The following is a 22,360-nucleotide window of genomic DNA, read 5'->3' as shown; positions in this document are numbered from 1 at the left end:
CCACTCATTACAGTTGTCCTCCACTGAACAAAGCAATGGCGCCTGTTTAGTCCTGTTACCAATTTTGAACTGCTTTTAGCCTACTTTTTTATTTTGGGCCTGTGATAGAAATATTTCTATCATGTAGATCTCACTTGCATGTATACTCCTCTATAATCATATATACTCATATAAACGCAAATATATATATATACATTATAATCAATGGCTTAAAATGGCTGATATAAACTAATATAAGCCAGACAGATTGTTCTGTGTTTTCCACCCAAAAAGCAGAAGAACTCCAGATGTATTAAAGGGACAATATTGGATTGAAGTTCATTCTCTGTCCTCCATAGTGCACGCCTGTGCAAGGCAAGATTGTCTTGTGCAGGCTTGTACTATGGAGGACAGAGAATGAACTTCAATCCAATATTGCAGCCAGCATGCAGCCAGCGGGTAAGGAAAGGGTGAATCAAACACCCAGAAACCCCGCCTTCATGGCTGAAGATTGTCCCTTTAAGTGCTGATGAGATGTCTCAACTTTGTCCCAGATGCAGAGAACTTCATTGTTGTTGCTTAATCAGCAGTCATTAGGGTTGAGCGAAACGGATCGTTCATTTTCAAAAGTCGCCGACTTTTGGCAAAGTCTGGTTTCATGAAACCCGACCCGATCCCTGTGTGGGGTCGGCCATGCGGTACGCGACTTTCGCGCCAAAGTCGCGTTTCGTATGACGCGCTTGGCGCCATTTTTTCAGCCAATGAAGGAGTGTGGGCAGAGTGATGACATAGGTCTTTGGGGCGTGGACGCCTATCGTCATTTTGTCGCTTGTGCGCTGCAGCGATTTGAAATGTGTAACACCAGCTTTTCTGTTCAGGGACGGAGGAGAGAGAGAGAGAGAGAGAGAGAAAAAAAAATCCCATTGACTTTGCATTGGGTTTCGTGTTTCAGTCGATCCCCGACTTTTCGCCATAATCGGCCGATTTCACTCGACTCGACTTTAGAGATAGTCGGGTTTCGCGAAACCTGACTCGACCCTAAAAAAGTAAAAGTCGCTCAACCCTAGCAGTCATATGTGCATTAATCACAATATTCCATATATATTCATATAACCAATAACAGAGGAGCTAGACAATATGTTAATTAATTAACCACCCCTAACCACTCCTTTCTATATGCAATTATAAAACTATGTATCAGGAAATAAAGGATCAGTATTGATGGAATGCTTTCCTGTCACAATCGTGTGCAGACTCATTCTTGAGCGCTCAAAATACTCAGTCTTATTGGGAACGGCCGCAGCACACACGGGATAGATTTATCCAACCCAAATTTCCATATCAAATGGCACTCAATGTGGGGCGTGGACGAAACACACGGCGACCCCGCTGACCGGAGAAACGGAGGTGTTGGCCACGGCCTTGGTTCACGGGTCGGAGACTGCGCAGCTCCATAAGTAAGGTAAGAAAATGTTATCATCTTACCTGAAAGTCCCCTGTGCCCAGTCCGGGTCTATACCTCTTGCCGGTCAGGTGTGGTCACCACCGCATTCCCAGGTAGTGTAAAAAGTCCAAAGCCTGTACCCAAAACCCTGGGATCAAGGTGTCTGCTTTGTGCCGTGTATGTGTTCTGTGTTTGTGTAGATCCGGGAGAAGCAAGGAACAGTGACTGTTTGTGGTTGCTGGGTAACAGACTGCAGGTCAAATCGCTCGATAAGTTATTGCAGGTTTCCCGTGCATAGGAGGAACAGCTCAGTTCTGGGGCAGGTGGCTCCATATCCAGGCACGGGTAGTGATAACTAAGAGGGCTACTGCAGATTCCCATAGTGCCGGCGATCCAGTCAGGATGACGACCGGGGTGGTAGATTTCCCGCTTGTGTTTCCAACTCAGGCGGCCCGGGCACAGGTGTGCCCAGTGCGATTGGCAGTAGTCTGTTCCCAGCGCAACCTGCACGTGTCACAGAATAATTGAATGGGCATCTCTCGGACGTCTGTATCTGTTTGGTTCGAGTCACATGTTGCTGCTTTAAGAGCATATAATTGTATAGAGAGGTTTTTTTTCTCTTCCTCTTTTTTTCTTTTTTTTCCTTTTCCATGCCGCAAGCAGAGATATATCAATTATAAATCACACAGTCATATGCTTTTTTTTCCTTTTTCTAAGTTTCCTGTTTTTGCGTATATCTGGCTATGGTATAACATTTATTTGAAGAGGTGAAACTAAATGATATCTATTATTTTTGATGTGACATACGTGATTTTTGGGTAAAACAGCAGCTGCTGATAAAAAGGGGAAGTGTGTCTCTGACTGCATTTGAGCGCAGAGTACAGAAAAAAAAGGGGGGAGAAGAGAAGCCATTTTAATTTTATTTTATTTTCTGTTTTTTGTTGCATTTTGAAGTTTTTAAAGTTTTTTTTTAAAAAAAAGTTTTTCAAAGTTTCTTTTCTTTTCTGCCTCTTCACTTTTTGTTTAAAAGGGTTTTTTTTCCTTTTCTGTAAAGATCCTGAGTTTTGGATCGTGTACCGAGTTTTTGATGGGTTTTTTTATGTTTTGATTTCAACATCTTGCATCAATCTTTTGAAAGCCTCCTTTTCCTTTTATTTTTCGTGTTTCTATATATCTACCTCCTTGAGGTTTTTATTGTTGTGTTTTTTATTTTTATTTTTGCAATGGGGAATAAAGTGGCCAAGCAACAGGAAAGCCTTTTACTTCCTGATGAGAAAACGGCCAACCAGATAGTGGTAGAACACGAAGGTGTTAAGTACGTGAAGAATTTTAGAAGGTATAAAGTATGTGAAATTCATCAGAACGGCAGAATTCAAGCTGCAGAATGGCATGACGTAGAAAGGAAATAAGGGAAGTTAGCTGATGTTACATTGCTCAATGCTGATACATGGTATACAGTAGCAGCAGAGCTTACATCGTTTAGGTGGTACAGAGAGATATGTGAGCAAACCAGGAAGTGATTTTTGTGTGTATAAGACGGGAGATATTGGATCTGCGCAGTCTGCTCTCAGCAGAATCCATGGTATGGGGAGTTTTTTTTTTTTTTGCACAGTATGTGGTGCGCCCCGCCCAAACTTGGTACAGGGAGATGGCACTGTTACTCTGACGATGCCGGCACGGGCTGCATCAAAGAAGAAGGAATTCTCTTCTTTTCTTTCTCCTCCATCTTTTTCCTCTCCGTCTTCTGCACTGCCCTCTCCTCCACCTCTATCTTCTCCACCTCTAACTCCTCCTCTTTCTTTTCCTCACCCTTCTACGTCTCATTATTCCACACCTCCTCCTTCTCTTTCGCCACACCCTTTGCCTCCTTCTCTCTCTCTCTCCCCCCTTCTCTTAAACCACCTGTCTTTTGCTCTATCAGCTCACCTCCCTCACTCTTCACCTCCGCACGTCCCGCCTTCTGCGCACCTCACATCTCTACCTCCTTCTTTTCCTCTGCACCATGTATCTCTTCCTGTTTCACACTCTCCTTCTTCTCCTGCTTTGTTGCCTGATGCCAGATTCAAGCAGTGAGGTGTCTCTGTATCCGGTGCTCATAGCACAAGGCACATTCTATGTTCCCAATACTGCCCAGCCTCTGACAGTCATGGTATCGGGGGAGGAAGGTGGAGATCCCCCAGTAGAAGGCACCCCCCAAGCTGCAGTAGGTGGCAGACAGCTCAGCCCTGGGTGCAGAGGGGAAGAGGACTGACATCATCATCATCATAATCACCATCTGTTGATAATGTACAACTTCAGCACCGGTCAGAGCTGCCTACATTCACATCAACATAGAGCTATAAGCCTAGTCCACCACAGCTTCAGCAAGGGGGGGAGACATCCTCACACAAAAAGGCAGCTTCTAAGTCCAAAATCAGCCAGTGTATGACCCCAGCACACGCTATCACAACTATTCCTCTGATGAAGATGAGGAGGGAACATCATACATGCTATCCAGTACTAGTTAAAGAAACCCACAGGCACCAAGAATGCATGGGCAGATAGATGCACCACCATTACACTATGTGCACTTCAAGTCAGGTGACAATCTTCCAGACCCAGGGATGCATCCCATGCCATTTTACTGAAGAATGTAGCAGAACCAGCGAACATATATAGCCACCTGGAATGATCTCTGGGCCATAAATGGAACTGAAAAACAGGTGATGCACTCTGGCCAATCATGAAGGAACAATTCAGACTTCTAGCAGAATTAAATGTACACGCTTGGGAGTCAGGGCCACAGCTAATTGAACAGCTCAGAGTGTGAGCCAAAGGTAGATTGACAGGACAAGCCCTCAGCTTACATGACATGAGCCAAGACAAGACAGAGTCTGTAAAGAAGTTTCATGGCAGATTAATGCAAGTATTCCAGGACTTGGGCTTCACCATTCATCACCAGATACACACGCAAATGTTGGCACAGGCCTTTGTGCATGGACTGAGACAGCCAATCAGGAAACCACCGATAGTGGCTAGGCCCGAGAACAGGTCAATAGCAGTGGACTGACCCAGCAAAACGGGTTATGTGCACCTGGGAGACTGTTTATTGCCAATTGTCACCAAAACTGCTGCCATTATAGCGCCACAAAGAGCGCGAAGAAGGAAACGGGTGCCGTGCTGCTGAGAACGCCGGAAGGGAAGCCAGAGGTGAAGACGCTGCAAAGTGTCGAACGACACACCGGAAGAACCGCTGCAGACTCCAGAGAGGAGAGACCAACCTCAATAAGGTTAGCAAAGGGAAGAAGCTATGTCAAAGCAGGGGGAAGAAGTAATGGCAGATGCGGCCACAGCCCCTGTAATACCCCAAGACCTTGGGTTGGATGCAGCCACCGGTCTCATGGCACCCCTGGGCGCACCTGCAGGCCCCATCTTACCACCGCAGCTTCAATCAGCAGGCCGGACCCAGCTGCCGCTACAGTGTCCATCATGCCGTTGTCCACAGTAGCCAAAGGGATTGAGTCCCAACCAGGAGTGCAGAAGACAGCCCCTCTCATGGTGACCACTGACCTGGAAGCGCAACCACCCTACAAAGACAGAGGAAGTGTCAAGTGTTACATCTATGACAAGTTTGGCCATTTCTGGAACCAGTGCAGAGCACCCATGCAACCCAATTGTTGGTCCAGAGAAATAGGTCAAGGAAGAAGAACAGAAGGCAGTGAAGTACCCCGTCCATGGGACAGGGGTAAGCAAGCCAGGTCGGCAAGACACTACGCTCCTGACATGTAAAACCCTGTCTGCAGGACCAATACCTCAAATTGCCCTGAAAGTGGATGGCGTTGTCAGGTCTTTTCTTCTGCACACCGGTGCAGCCAGAAGTGTGATGAGACCTGCGGAACTCGCTGATCCCACCTGCCTATCAGAATCCTCTGTGTCTCGCATGGGCATTGATGGTCAAGTCAGACATTCTCAGCTTACAAAGCCTCTGATCGTGTGCACTCAGCAAGGACACTCTATCCTGTCCCAGTTTGTGGTGTCAAGAACCTGCCACTCAACCTGCTGGGAGTGGACCTACTGCAGAAGCTGAAGGCAACCACAGTGTTCCAGGAAGATGGGACCATGACACTTTCTTCATCCCTGAACCAAGAGGAATCATGGTCATGCTGGCGGCCCTACAAGAACCTCAAAACAACCGATGAGGCCTACCCAAGGAGGTACTGGACGTAGTACCAGAGAGTCTATGGTCTAAGGGACCCCAGGATGTGGGAAAACCTCAAGTTGCCCCTGTACGGCTGTCACTCAAGCCAAGTACCCCGTACCCTCGTAAGGCCCAGGCCAGGAATAGAGTCAAGCTGCCTCTGACCAACTGAAGGTCCACTTGGAAATAGGAATCATTGTTCCTTGCACATCGCCTTGCAATACCCCACTTTTCCCGGTCAAGGAAAAAAGACTGTAAAAGGAGAGCCAGCCAAGTTCAAAATGGTACATGACCTGAGAGATGTGAATGACGCCACTGTGTTTGAAACTCCAATTGTGCCGAATCCGCACACTTTGCTCTCAAATGTGCCTTCCACAGCAAAAGTGTTCACAGTGACCGAATGCTTTCTTCAGTGTTCACTTCATCCAGAAGACCAGTACCTGTTTGCCTTAACGCACCAGGGGGGATAGCACACATTGACAGTTATGCCACAGCGGGCCCAGAACAGCCCTTCACAGTTCAGCAAAGCAATGTCTACAGTCCTTACCAACTGGGTCACATAACATGCAGAAGTAACCCTGCTACAATACGTGGACAATCTACTCCTTTGTGCACGTGTAAAGCCCATTCCATGTCTCTCCTACTCTACCTGGCGGAGCAGCATTGCAAGGTCTCAAAGAACAATGTTAAATGGTGTCTCAAGCGAGTTACGTTCCAGGGACACTGTATTGCTTACCAGACGAAACACCTGACAGATGACCGGAAGACCACAGTGGAGAAGACGGTTCCTCCAACAACGCCAAGGGCACTACAGGCCTTCCTTGGTCTAGTTTGCTATTGCAGAGCCTGGATCCCTGATGCCTCAGTCCTAATGCAGCCTCTGTATGACTGTGTCAACATAACCCCGTTCCTCCTGACAGATGCAGCCAAGAAGTTAAAAGACTCTGTAGTCTCAGCGCCAGCACTAGGCTTACCTGACTACGAAAAGCCATTCCGTCTCTACCTGATGAAAAAAGAAGGCCTTGCTACTGGAGTCCTGACGCAGCTTCAGGGGGGAAAGCCGAGACCTTTGGGCTAATTTTCAGCTTGCTTGGATCCAGTTGCAAGGGAAGCCCCCTCCTGCATGACATCTCAGCAATCCTCAACCAAACCCAGCCAAAACATCTCTCCACCGCCAAGCATCTTCGCTTCCAGTGCTCTCTACTCCTGCCCCAAATCTCCAGATGCACAGTCCTCAACCCATCCACTCTACTCCCACTCCCAAGGGGGGATACAGATATGGACCCTCAGATAAAAATTCTGATCAAAATCTGCATGATACCTTCCGTAGGGATCTGGATTTGCTCCGGATGGATGACCATCATTGCTTCAGCATCATGCAACAGGAAACAGCAGGACTACCTAAGGTAGCAGAAGAGCCACTGACCAAACCAGAGTTGATCCTCTACATGGATGGCTCCAGATTTGCAGATGATGAAGGAAGATTCCACATGGGATGTGCAGTGACCAGCAATCAAGAGATCCTGTGGTCCAGAAGCCTGCCGCCTAGTCTGTCAGCTCAGGAATCAGAACTGATAGCGCTGACGAAGGCCTGCCAGATTGCAGAAGGCAAAACTGCGAACATATACACCGATTCAAGGTACTCACATGGCATAGCACACGACTCTGGACCCGTCTGGACTGCAAGAGACTTCATCACAGCAAGCGGAACAACCGTGAAGCATCATGGAGCCATCAAGGACCTGCTGGATGCACTCCAACTTCCCAAAAAATGGTGGCAGTACTAAAAGTCAAAGCACATGGAAAATTGAACACAGTAGAGGCATAGGGTAACAACATGGCGGATATAGCAGCCAAAGAAGCAGCCAAAGAAAGGCAAAATGGAGAAGTGGGAGAGGTCGCAGAGCCGAACGGCTACTACATGACGACTGAAGACAAGAAACCTGACCAGATAACATCCTGGGATCTGCTCAAAAAGCTGCAAGAGCAAGCCCCAAAAAAGGACAAGAAGGAATGCTGGATGCGGAAGGGAGCAACACATGAAGAAGGAAGGGTATACGCAATGGACTACAAACCCTGTTTATCCCGAAGCATGTATCCTATGGTGGTCCAGTGGGCACATGGGCCCACACACAGATCAAAGACACAGCTGAATGATCTGATTGGTGCTTACTGGTTCGCTCCAGGGATCTCCACCCTAACAGCCAAGTTCACTAGCAGCTGTCTGACCTGCGGCAAATGCAACCCTGGAAGAATGAAAAAAGTTCCCACACATCATCTTGCCAGCCTGCTGTACCCCTTCCAGAGGATCCAGATAGACCACATCCAGATGCCGCCAAGTGGAGGTTTTGAATATGCCCTTGTGGTCGAGGACGTGTTCTCAGGATGGCCAGAAGTTTTTCCCAGTGAGGAACCAGTCAGCAAAGACTACTGCAAAGAGACTACCCTCAGAGATGAGATACGCAGATATGGGGTCCCAGAAGTGATAGGCAGTGACCAGGGACCCGCATTCACAGCAAATCTCACACGGGAGATCTGGTCAGCAGTAGGGTCAGACTTAGGCCTACACACTCCCTACAGTCCCCAGAGTAGTGAGAAAGTGGAAAGACTGAATGGGACACTTAAGAACAGGATGTTGAAAGTTGCTCAAGAAACAAACAAACCATGGCATGAGACACTCCCAATCACACTATTTAGTGTTAGGCACACTCCCAGAGGCTCAGAAAAGCTGTCACCATATGAAATTTTGTTTGGGTCTAGTCCCAGGTTAGGGGTATTCTTCCCTCAGCAGCTGACTATGTAATATGATACTTTGTCTGCTTATGTAATTGAACTCACCAAGAAACTTGCTAACATCCACTCTCGAGTTTTTTCTTCATTGCCAGATCCAGATTCAGTGTCCGGTACGCACTCCTTGAAGCCAGGAGGCTGGGTGTTGGTGAAAAAACTTTGTAAGGAGAACACCACTCGATCCCAGATCTGATGGTTCTGTCCAAGTGCCGCTGATGACACCAACCTCTGTGAAGCTGGAGGGAAGACCCACTTGGATCCACGCATCGCATTGCAAGAAAGCTCCCCGACCAGAAGTTGACACCCAAGCCAGAACAATGCTGTGGATGTCCTGCCTGACCGAATAGATGACCTACCTGATAAAGAATACACTACACATGCTATTGACTAAGAGACTGATTGCAACTAACCCCCGTTAGGGACAGATCTCCTGATCGCCAATTTGCGAAAAGTCTGTACGGTGTAGGGCGTAGGCACTAAGCTTGCGTCAGTTCGCCGGCAGCACAAAAGAGTTGCAGTGCTTTGGGACAGGAGGCTAGGTTTAGGGCAAGTGATATCTAAGGGGGGATTGTGATAGAAATATTTATATCATGTAGATCTCACTTACATGTATACTCCTCTATAATCATATATACTCATATAAATGCAAATATATCTATATACATTATAATCAATGGCTTAAAATGGCTGACATAAACTAATATAAGCTAGACAGACTGTTCAGTGTTTTCCACCCAAAAAGCAGAAGAACTCCAGATGTATTAAGTGCTGATGAGATGTCTCAACTTTGTCCCAGATGCAGAGAACTTCATTTTAGTTGCTAAATCAGCAGTCATATGTGCATTAATCACAATATTCCATATATATTCAGATAACCAATAACAGAGTAGCTGGACAATATGTTAATTAACTAACCACCCTTAACCACTCCTTTCTATATGCAATTATAAAACTATGTATCAGGAAATAAAGGATCAGTATTGATGGAATGCTTTCCTGTCACAATCGTGTACAGACTCATTCTTGAGCGCTCAAAATACTCAGTCTTATTGGGAACGGCTGCAGCACACACGGGATAGATTTATCCAACCCAAATTTCCATATCAGGCCTACTAACTGTGTCTGCGCCACTCATTACAGTTGTCCTCCACTAAACAAAGCTAGGCCGCCTGTTTAGTCCTGTTACCAATTTTGAACTGCATTTAGCCTACTTTTTTATTTTGGGCCTACTAACTGTGTCTGTGGCACTCATTACTATTGTTGAGCATTCCGATACCGCAAGTATCGGGTATCGGCCGATACTTGCGATATCGGAATTCCGATACCGAGTTCCGATACTTTTGTGGTATCGGGAATCGGTATCGGATCCATATTAATGTGTAAAATAAAGAATTAAAATAAAAAATATTGATATACTCACCTCTCCGGAGGCCCCTGGACATCACCGCTGGCAACCGGCAGCCTTCTTTGTTTAAAATGAGCGCGTTTAAGGACTTCCATGACGTCACGGCTTCTGATTGGTCGCGTGGCGGTCACATGAGCGGCACGCGACCAATCAGAAGCCGCGACGTCATTCTCAGGTCCTAAACACGCTCATTTTAAGCAAAGAAGGCTGCCGGTTACCAGCGGTGATGTCCAGGGGCCTCCGGAGAGGTAATTATATCAATATTTTTTATTTTAATTCTTTATTTTACGCATTAATATGGATCCCAGGGCCTGAAGGAGAGTTTCCTCTCCTTCAGACCCTGGGAACCATCAGGATACCTTCCGATACTTGGTGTCCCATTGACTTGTATTGGTATCGGGAATCGGTATCGGCGATATCCGATACTTTTCGGGTATCGGCCTATACTATCCGATACCGATACTTTCAAGTATCGGATGGTATCGCTCAACACTACTCATTACAGTTGTCCTCCACTGAACAAAGCAATGCCGCCTGTTTAGTCCTGTTACCAATTTTGAACTGCTTTTAGCCTACTTTTTTATTTTGGGCCTGCTAACTTTGTCTGCGCCACTCATTACAGTTGTCCTCCACTGAACAAAGCTATGCCGCCTGTTTAGTCCTGTTACCAATTTTGAACTGCATTTAGCCTACTTTATTATTTGGGCCAACATCTGTGTTTCCTCCCCATCCTGCCCATTGCCCAGCCACTGCTAGATGAGTCTGCTGGTACATTGACCCAGACCACTACATTCTCCTTGCACTCTACACAGCCTGAATCTGACCCTGCTGAAAGTCAGGTTCCCCTTCCCGCATACTATACCACCTTACACGGGGACAAAGAGGAAGGTGCAGATGAAAGTGCAGGTTCCTTCATCAGGTGGGGGGGCATACTCGTTGGTGACGTCACTGGCACAGGGCCCCTCATAGTATGCAAAACTGTCTCTGGCAGTGGGAGGCACCACCCGCCGTCAAACACACCGCCTTTCTATGAGGGGCCCTGTGCCAGTGCCAATGAGTGGGCCTCCCCTGCTTGCTCAGGATCACAGCACTTGCAAAGTTGAAATACTTACCTCTCCCTGCTCCACCGCTGTGACGTATTCCGCGTTTCCTGGGCCCGCAAAAATCTTGAGCCAGCCCTACCCCCCACAACTTTAGCCAAATGACCCCCTGTTTTTAATGCCTAACTATTATTATAAATAAATTAAGATTGACAAGCTTAAGAAATAAGAATTGATGTTTTTGGCATTAAAATGGGCACTGTAGGTGTTTTCCTGTCCTCCACTCACTGCCGACTTTGATTCCCCATTGACTTGCATTGGGCTTCGTGTTTCGGTCGGCCCCCTACTTATCAAAATAATCGGCCGATTTCACCCGACCTGACTTTTGAGAAAGTGGGGTTTCGCGAAACCTGACTCGATCCATCACCATCAGTACCAGCTGGCAACTACCGCCCACGGGCTCTTCCACCAGTCTTCCCCATTTTTTGGAAAATCTAACCAAAATAACATCCGTTAAATGATATTGTAAAACAAGGTAGAAGGTGTATATAATCTTGTTGAGAATTTAAATCTCCCTTTTTTGGGGGGGAAGACTGAACCAAAACTCATGCCCTGTGCATAAAACACCACAATGTAAGTGGCAGAAAGTGGCTGGCTGATATACGACAAACTAACAGAACTGAAGTATATCCACTTTGTGAGAATTTGAATCTCTTTTTTTTTTGAGAGACTGAACCAAAACTCAGGCCCAGTGTACATAACAATGCAATCTAAGTGGCAGAAAGTGTCTGGCTGACATACGACAAACTAACAGGACTGAAGTATATCCACTTTGTGAGAATTTGAATCTCTCTTTTTTGTGGGGAGACTGAACCAAAACTCAGGCCCAGTGTATAAAACAAAACAATGTCAGTGGCAGAAAGTGGCTGGAAGATATATGAAAAAATACAAGGACTGTAGTACAATTTCAATCTCCCTACAATGATCTCAGGAAAAGTATGTCAGCAATAAAAAGGACTGCTACACACAAAGGCGTGGACAAATAAACAAGATAACTGTGCAGAAAGGGGCAACAGGATTTTTGCCTTTAAAAAAGCAGTTGGTTTACACAGCGGTGTGCAAACAGCAATGCAGCTATCAGGGAGCCTTGTAAGGCAGCCTAATAAGCTACAGAACTGATGCACAAAAATATAGCCTCCACTGTCCCTGCAAAAAAATGGTGGTGTTGGACAGTGGAAATCGCTACAGCACAAGCAGTTTGAGGGTTAATCTTCCCTCCCTAACTATATACCTTCTTTTGATGAAGCTGCGGCAACCTCTCTCTATGCTAAGATCAGCAGAAGTAAGATGGCGGTCGGCATGCACACCCCTTTATAGCCCCTGTGACGCCGCAGAAAGCAAACCAATCACTGTCATGCCCTTCTGTAAGATGGTGGGGACTGAGACCTATGTGATCACGCTGCCCACCCTCTGCATCCTCCTTCATTGGCTGAAAAATGACGCTGAAAGCGTCATATGAAACGTGACTTTTGCGTGCAGATCGGCGACCTCATGGCCGATCCTACACTAGGATCGGGTCGGGTTTTATGAAACCTGACTTTGCTGAAAGTCAGCTATTTTTGAATTTGTCCGATCCGTTTTGCTCAACCCTAGCTTCGAGACTTGGGTAAGCCCACCAGAAAGTCCATCCCGACCATCTCCAGGGCCTGTCCGCCACCGGCAGGGGGTAAAGCAACCCAGCTGGCCGTTGCCAGGGAGACTTGTTCTTGGCGCGGGAGACACACACCCGAACATAGTCTGCGACATCACGAGCCATATGCAGCCACCAGTACGTCCTCGCCAAGAGCTCAGATGTCCTCTTGGTCAATGGTCAAAATGTACACCCACCCTCGACGAGTGAGCCCAAGAGAGAACCTCCAGCTGCAAATTAGATGGAACAAAAGTCTTGCCTGGGGGCACAGACTCTAGCGAAACCGGAGCCACAGTTCTCAAACTCTCTGAAGGGACAATAAGCCGAGGCTCCTCCTCCTCCTCCTCCTCTGATGACACTACAGAGCGACAGAGAGCGTCAGCACGAACGTTCTTCTCCCCGGAAAGAAAATGGAGGGTAAAATGGAACCGGGAGAAGAACAGATATCTTCATCGGGGCGATGTAGGATAGGAGCGCTAGCGAAGTGTGACTTAAATCGAGAGAAATGCCTTGAAGACCCCCTCCAACCACAACTTGGGATTTGCCCCCTTCTTGGTGAGGGCAACCAAGGGAGCCTACAAAATTGAGAAGCGGGGAATGAAATGACGATAGTAATTAATGAACCCCATAAAGTGCTGCACCGCTCTGAGAATGGGGTTCCTGCCAGTCCATCACAGCCTGTAGCTTGGCAGGATCCAAAGCCAGTCCCTGGGCAGAGATGATATAGCCAAGGAAAGGCAAGGACTCCTGCTCAAACACACACTTCTCCAACTTGGCATAGAGGGAGTTAGCCCATAGGATGTTGAAGACCTTGCAAACATCTCTCCGGTGGGAGTCTATATCTGGAGAGTAGATGAGAATATCATCCAAATAAACTATGACCGAGATGGAAAGCATATCCTGGAAGATGTCATTTACAAAGTCTTGGAAAACTGCTGGGGCACTACAGAGCCCGAAGGGCATCACCAGATATTCATAGCGCCCATCCCTGGTGTTAAAAACAGTCTTCCATTTGTCCCCCTCACAGATGCGAATCAGGTTGTAAGCACTCCGCAGATCTAATTTAGTAAATACCCTTGCTCCCCGTAGCCTATCAAAAAGCTCATATATCAGAGGTAGTGGGTACTTATTCTTAATGGTGATATCGTTAAGACCCCTGTAGTCTATGCATGGACACAATTCTCCACTCTTCTTCTGTACGAAGAAGAACCCAACCCCTGCAGGTGACACTGACTTCCTAATGAATCCTCTTGCCAGATTCTTTCGGATATACTGTGACATTTCCTCCATCTCCGGGAGAGACAATGGATAGACTCGACCCCGGGGAGGCTCAGCGCCAGGCAAGAGGTCAATAGGACAGTCATAGGGGCAGTGAGGCGGAAGGATCTCTGCGGCCCTTTTGGAGAACACGTCCGCATAGGGTCAATATTGCTTGGGGAGAGAGGATAAATCTGCGGGTACCTCAGAAGTAGCAACCTGAACACTTTCCCTCTGACATCTACCCCCACAAGATTCACCCCACCCTAAAATTCTGCCTGTGGACCACTCAGTATGTGGAGAGTGATACCGTAGCCAAGGCATCCCTAATAGGATGTCTTCAAGTCACTCTGGAATGATGAGCAGAGGTATAATCTCCTGATGAGATGGCAACAAGGACAGAGTGAAAGGGATGGTCTGGTGTGTTATCTGTGAGGGCAGTGTCGACCCATTCACCACTCGTACAGTTACTGGTTGACCTAGCATTACCAGGGGTATTGCGTGACATTGGGCGAAGGCAGAAGACATAAAATTGCCCGCCGCCCCAGAATCAGTGCAGAGCTCTACCGAGCGAGTGAATGAACCTATTTTAATTGTCCCCTTAAAGGCTGAAGTTTCCTCGACCGCTGGGAACATCTGATGGCAAGATGTCCTGACTGCTGGCAAACATGACAAACCTGGAGTGCACGAGCGGTATGGGACTTAGATCCGGCTCGTGACACTTCCATGGCCTCATGTGACTCAGGGGCCTGGACTGGAGATTCCAAAAGTTTGGCGAAGGTGGAAGCCAGCCGAAACCTCTGCCTACACTGGGCTCGCTCTAACCTCGACTCGTGAAAACGGTGGTCGATATGAGTGGACACTGCTATTAACTCCTCCAGTGTGGCAGGAATCTGCCTAGTGACCAGGGCGTCCTTCACTTGGTCAGCCAGCTCCCTCCAAAATATCGTAATAAGGGCTTTATCTGACCACTCCAGCTCAGATGCTAGGGTGCGGAAGTTTCCTTTGCCTAGACACGGACTGTGTCAGCAATTTCCCCACTCATCCACCAACCTCAGGGCTCTGCGTGCAAGGAACAGCATAAGGATACCCACTGATCTCTATCCTCCCTTGCCTCTTGGAGGACACAAAAAACAGCAAAGGGACTTCATAACCTGGTCTTTCATTTGATTGACTTCATATTTAATACAGCCATACCCTTAAAGCAAACATCTTCACTATTGTGTACCTGGCGCGGGCTGCTTCAGCAATACACTGGTTTATACAACTGTGTCCCCAATCAGAATTGCCACAGCCACACAACAAACCTATTTTTGCAGAAACTTCTCACTAGGCGATATTGTGATCAAGGCCACGGGTTGGCCGAATTGTTATTACCTATCACTTCACCATAATTGTGGTATACATAAAACTTTCACTTGAAACAAGCAATCTACAATTTGACGAGTGCAGTGATTACTTGACTTTAGGGTGCGAAAGTTCACTTCAAAATGGCTGACCAAGGATGAGCCCTGAGTCAATGCCAACAGTTGGAGAGCCGTATCATGGGTGACACGAGGTCCTTAAAGACCTGTTTCAGAGTGCTCAGGAACAAAGAAGCACTCTGCACCACATGATTGCCATGCTCCCGCAGCAGCGTAGCCCACTCCAACGCCCTGTCCGACAGGAGAGACACAATAAACCCCACCTTAGCCCGCTCTGTGGGGAAACAAGAGGCCAGAAGCTCGAGATGTATAGAGCACTGATTCACGAAACCCCTACAAAACTTAATATCACCAGAAAATTTTTCTGACAGTGGGAGGCGAGATAGATTTGGATCAGTGGTGGCAGTGGACAAGGTTGCTGCAGCCACACTAGCAGCCTGAACAGCAACTGCGGTTACATCCACAGCTGAGGTTGTGCACTCGAGAGCCGCCAACATACTCTCCAGCTTATGGATGTACCGCAAGGATTGCTGTTTGTCCGTCATTACTAGCCAGACCCTGGTGCTACTGTAACGTTAGGGCTGGCGGAAAGCACCAAATAAGGGAAATGGTATAGGTGCGTTCGCCATGTAGAGAAGGAACCTGCTGCTGAGTAATGACGGACTATATGGTGGTACAATGTGGATACCCACACGGGTTAACTTCACCCAGTGTGAAGGAAGCAAACCCTGTTGCATCACAGGGCCACGGTACTGCACCAAGAGCGCAAACAAGGAGTCTCAGGACTCTATCCCAAGACACAGGATTAGAGTATGCTCAGACCACTTGCGCTCGACACAACAACTGGGGTGTCAGAGTAACTGAAAATATAATGTAAATGCACAAGAGTGCGTGCTGTGCCGCTCTGGTGGATGCCACTAACCACCCAGACTAGGGATAGGAAAGCACTCTAATAGCTCACGGCGCTGCACTGGTGGTCACAGCAATTAGACGCTGTTTTGTGTGTATAATGCTGATAGCTCAGCCGGGCGCTAGATAGCAGACATCCATCTTACGCAAGCAGTCATACACAAGGGAGGGGATGTTTAAAGAACGACTTGCACTCATCAACACACACACATTTTCAAATGTACACTAGCGCATGGCCGAGCGGCCATGCAAACCTTTTATAGCAGAAGTGGTACAAGACTTTCCAGATGGACCAATAGGAGCCGCAACAGGACCTGAGCAAGTGACCCCCGTCCTCCAATGGGAGGTCGTCCCGTGGGCATGCTCAGTAGGGGAAAAGCAACACTTAGTCCCAGAAAGACCTGCTCACTGCTGAACATTGCTGGCTACAAGGACAGAGCCTGGAAGGGCAGTTGTAACCAGTTTCCCAGTATCAGCCTGAGCTAGACGCTGGGACCGACGTCTCTGCTGAGTAGACTCCACTGTGGCTGGAGAAGAATGGGAGACCGCAGTGGAGATGGTTCGAGATTCCCCCTGTGCAGAGGCGGGAACTCGACACCTAACAAAAGTTATGTTAAAACCAAGCACATCATTGTTTTTCTTGTGAAATTCTCAATAAGTTTGACGTGTCACATGACCCTCTTCCCATTGGAAAAAAATAAAGTTGGATCCAAAATGGCCAACTTCAAAATGTCCGCCATGGTCACCACCCATCTTGAAAAGTTCCCCTCTCCCATATACTAATGTGCCACAAACAGGAAGTTGATATCACCAACCATTCCCATCTTATTTAGGTGTATCCATATAAATGGCCCACCCTGTATATGTATATACAGATCACACCCACAAGTATATACACAAAGTACATACACATATGTAAATACACAAATCATACACATACACAAAGCACACACACATATATCTATATACACAGAGCACACTCACATATATGTGTATACATACATGCTACATTCTCCTGCTTAGTTCCAGACTTCTGCAAGGTACCTGACCTTTGCTCAAAAGTTCCTGCTGCACTTTTAATATTGTAAACTGCATTCATAATGCAGAATTTATGTTTTTAGTGTAGTTTCTGCTTTGAAATGCTGACAGCTCTTAGAAAAGTGGAGGCCCTGCTTCCAAAAGTTATGTTTTCCTGGTGTAAGTACCTTTGTTACCCCTGAAGAATGTCATCTTGTGATGAAGTCCTTAAAAGCAGCCAAACTAAATGAATCTATTAGATAATATTTTAGAGTTAAAATGTATTTGAAAACATTTTAGAGAAACATGTTAAACCAGCAGTAAAACTGACTACATTTCTTGAGACACATAAGTTTCAAAGTCATAATTCTACTTTTTTTTTACAGAAGGTTAAAATGCAAAAAAATGCCCCCAAGCAAATCTACAGAACACTATGCTATCTTTCTCTAAGCTTTGACCAATTGAAACTGGATATACATAATAGCGCTCTATAAAGTTAATATTAAAACTGACAAGCAGCTGAGACAAACCAACAAAAAGAGCAAGACATTTTGAAAATAAAATCAATATTGCTTGAATCTTAAGGATGATGGTAGGATTTTTTATGAGCAGTTACGTTTTACACATCTGTGCGACTAGGCTTCTGGCTAGTTATGTTATTCTCTGTTTTGGTCAAGTTGCATAATTGCAAATTAATTTGCTGAAGGTCTTTTTACACATTCAATGTTCTTTTTCAATTTATGAAGTTAAATCAGTAAAATTTAGGAAACATCAGCAAGTTTAAAGATTCCAGTGTAAACCTTTAAAGCACGGACTCATTTAACATTCTGAAAGTTTATTGTTATTGTTCCTAGTGTTTCCGCGAGTTATGCTGTTTGTGTTTACAAGAAAGCTATAATGGATGCAGCATGGAAAATACCAGAATACTTCAAACACAGCAGAATTCTTTAGCATACAGATGTGCTATTCCTAGCTGATAAAGAATCAACACAGCTGTTATAATTCATAATTTGCTAATATGTTATATTACTTGTTGCATAATAGCATTATATAATAATGTACTGTTTCAGTTAAAATGAACCAAGACTAACCTGCAGTAATTGTTAGATTGTTCTGTACGGTTATGTTTCTAAGATAAAATATACTCACACGGAGCTCAAAGTTTTTTGCAACATAATTATCCATGAAAACTAATAATTGTTTATGTCTTGTTTAAGTTATTACTTATTAAATATTACTAATATTTAACATTCTTTGGTTTGGACATGTGTAGAAACTCCATGGCTGTGAGACAAAATTCAGACTTAATTGCTGTACCGTTTTGCTGCAAGTCAGACCTCTCTCGTATAAATTGGGATCTCTGTATATGTGCTTTTAAATCTTATCTTTATGTTTTTATTCTAAATACATTTATTTTTTATTTAAACAACCTGTAAAGACCATATCTTTGCTAGAAAATATAGATTTTTTTCTATGTAATTATCTTTTCTCTTTCTAGCTTTAACTTTTTTAGCTTTTAACTCTAGTGCCACCTATTGAAAGAAGCAATCCAAACAGTCAATGTCGACCCTTTAATGAGCCTTGTCACATGACTTAGGATAAAAGCCAAACCAGAATTTCAATTTGCTATCACTGTGTTTTGGGGTACGGCCCCTCGTCAGTGCAAACTGGAGATATGGTTTGGCTGAGTGAGAGGAGTTAGACGTCTGAAAATTGAGATTCTGGTTTGGCTTTTTATCCCAAGTCATTTGACGAGGCTCGTTAAAGGGTCAACATTGACTGTTAGGATTGCTACTTTCAATAGTTGGCACTAGAGTTCTAGTCCTCTTCCTCTCTGAAGAGATAATTTGCATATTTCCCAGAGGAGCATTGCGGCTTTAAGTCTCCTCATCTTGACATGCTTAACATGTCATACTCGCAAGGAGAAACAATACTTCTTGTATCCTAGCTTTAACTTTATAACTTTTATTATATTTTTGTCTATATTGTATTGAGTATATTGGAAATCTGTATATGGAATATATTCTGCACAGAAGGATCATAAGACATCAATTCAATATAAACTTATACTGTTTCCAAATGCCTTTTGGTTACTGAAAGCTGAATTTACTTGAACATCAGTTTGCCCCCTAGAAATGTACACAGTTGGTCAATTGAATAATCATAAGAAAAAAATCTTAACACTATGACAAAGGCCTAACCAGGTAATGGATCCCATAGATTGCCACCGAAGGAGCTCAAGAGCTAGCATGCACCATGGTTGAATTATAGCTGATGCATCATGTTAGTCACCAAAGCAGGCAAATGAATAAAGTATATTAGCTATTTATCATTAACTTCTGCACATCAATGAAAAAAAATGCAAACATTTATTTTGGTCCATAATTCTGTCAAAAGTATTTATTACTTACAGGACCTAACACTTCATTTTTTTGTTGCAGGCCTAAGCAGATAAAAGCTTAGGATACATTCTGCATACAGACAAATTATTCAGATTATTAGGAATAAGCTCCTAAACTCCCTCTCTTGGCAACTAGATTGTTGTTTTTCAACTCTATATCCCCCATTTATCAGTGCAATTGAAAGTTTATCGGTACATTTTACTTCAAAATAATATTTGAGCTTCTTTGTTATATAACAATTTGTGGCAGAATTTTGAGCAATTTATGTCATGTTGTAAATTTTGACACTTTTATGAAATGCATCTATCTTTAAAAAAAAAAAAAAAAGGCTCTACTTCTCACAGGTCCTGTTGTAGAAAAAGTGGAATTTTAGGCAGTGTTCAAATTATTTTCAGTGCTATATGTTGTGAGAGATTTATCAAAGATGAGAACTTAAAGTCATAAATGTGTCACAATTTACCTTAATAAAGTAGTCTAACTTTAACTTACAAATGGGGAAAAATGACACCACTTTTGATTAATGTGTCCCTGTGTCTGTGTAACAGCTCCCAAAAAGATGTTATCAAAGTTATATCTATTCGTGAAAAGACAAAAAAAAGCACTTTGTTACGAAAAGAAATCACAGTAAACAGCAAGTGCTAGTAAAAAGATGGAAAAACACAGGGTATTTGGTTGATGCGTTTTTTGCAAAAAATGTATATTAAGCCGCACTACCAAACGTCAAGGCATGCCCAAATTAGAGCAAGTCCTAACTAATGTATGTAATCCCTATCTGATGTGCCCACATTGGAAATTACCTTTCTGAATCCTGCTCTTACAGGTATTATACATATGACCAGGTTTTTAAATACATCAGATAGGGATTACATACATTAGTTAGGACTGCTCTAATATGGGTATACCTTGATGTTTGGTAGAGCGGCTTAATATACATTTTTTGCAAAAAAACGTATCAACCAAACACCCTGTGTTTTTCCATCTTTTTACTAGCACTTGCTGTTTACTGTGAATTTTTTTCAACAGAGTATTTTTTTTTTGTTTTACAGTGCTTTTTTTGTGTTTTCAGTCTCTTGGTGGTGTGAACATGTCCCTACAGGCTTGTTCACTGTGTGCATGGCTCGTGTGTTCCTGCTTTTAATAATTGTTTTCTTGTTTCTACAAGATTAGGGAGTTCTCCACCCTTCCTTGTGAGCCATACGCACAAGAGCCGTTCTATGCAGCGTGTCCACATTGGAAATTAACTTTCTGAATCCCGCTGATACAGGTATTATACATATGACCAGGTTTTTAAATACATCAGATAGGGATTACATACATTAGTTAGGACTGCTCTAATATGGGTACATCTTAATATACATTTTTTGCAAAAAACGTATCAACCAAATACCCTGTGTTTTTCCATCATTTTATTAGCACTTGCTGTTTACTGTGATTTTTTTTGCAACAGAGTATTTTTTTGTTTTACTGTGCTTTTTTGTGTTTTCAGTCTCTTGGTGGTGTGAACATGTCCCTACAGGCTTATTCACTGTGCGCATGGCTCATGTGTTCCTGCTTTAAATTATATCTGTGCGTGCATCTATATTTTTATACTTTATGTTTATTACAGTTGTGTTAAATATTAGTGCTAAGTGAATATATTTGGCCATATTCATTACTTGAACTAATAGTATGGTATTCGGGCTATTCGCTACTTGGTGAATAATTAGGCATTCACTTCGGTATATTCAAGTGACCTGCCCAGCATGTTGGGCGCTTTATTTGCAACCAACTGGGTTGGCGTGCCAATCACAGCAACGCTGGTGCCAGTTTTGGTTCTGCATTACTGTGATTGACTGGGCTTCCAGGGTCATAGGGACTATTTAAAGGCTGCTGGCACCATATTGTGCATTTTTCAGCTATAAACGGTGTAGGGAGAATGTAGTTTCAGTGTAGGAACAGTAAATGAGCGTAAGGACAGTGATAAAAAGTTATAGTGAGTGTTATTTATTCCAAAAAACTCTTTTAAGAGCTGAATATTGTCAAGTTTGTTGTTTGCTAGGTGGGGATTTAGTAAGGAGAGATTTAATAGGAGGGAGGGTGGGTGTTATGGACTCACGTGGTTTGGAGTAGTGATATTGCAACCATTAGGGGCAGCATCGGCAAGTAGCATATGAAAGGTCTCTGATGAGATCATTTAATTCATGTTCAGTAAAGTGTTCTGGCTGCTCTGCTGCTCCATCAGGTACATAAACATCTTGACTTGAGGTCTCCATGTCTTCGCCAGTAGCTTCAGCTCCATAGTCTGCATATTCTACTTAATTTTCAGCCAATACAGACAATGGTGGTGCAGGAACTGGCAAGGTTCCATCATGTGGAACCATGGTAATTAATTTTATGTTTGTTTTTTTGTAAAAAAGTCCTTCAGTTTGACAAAACAAATGTAGCAGTCATCACTATGATTTTTGGATTCTCTCCAAATCATGGGAACAGCAAAGGGCATAGCCACTTACTTCATATTCAGCCAGTTATGAAGACCATTTGAATAACTTTAGCATATCACATGAGGGGCCCAGCTTTTGTGTTGATCACCAAGTGGACACTTATCCTCTTCCTGACATACGCCGTACTAGTACTGCTCTGCGGGAACTGAGTTCCCACAAACCGTAGTACTAGTACGGCGGCACAATCACTCAGCCTCACTGTGAGCGCCGCGGCGATCGCGTGCGAGTGTCAGCTGTTTATGATAGCTGAGACCCCGCAGCAATGCCCACGATCGGTTCTAGCACCGATCATGGGCATTTAACCCCTCTGATGCCGCTGTCAGTAGTGACAGCGACATAGAGGGCA

This window comes from Ranitomeya imitator, chromosome 4 (assembly GCF_032444005.1).
Source record: "Ranitomeya imitator isolate aRanImi1 chromosome 4, aRanImi1.pri, whole genome shotgun sequence".
NCBI lineage: Eukaryota > Metazoa > Chordata > Amphibia > Anura > Dendrobatidae > Ranitomeya > Ranitomeya imitator.
Note: the sequence above shows the minus strand (reverse complement) of the source record.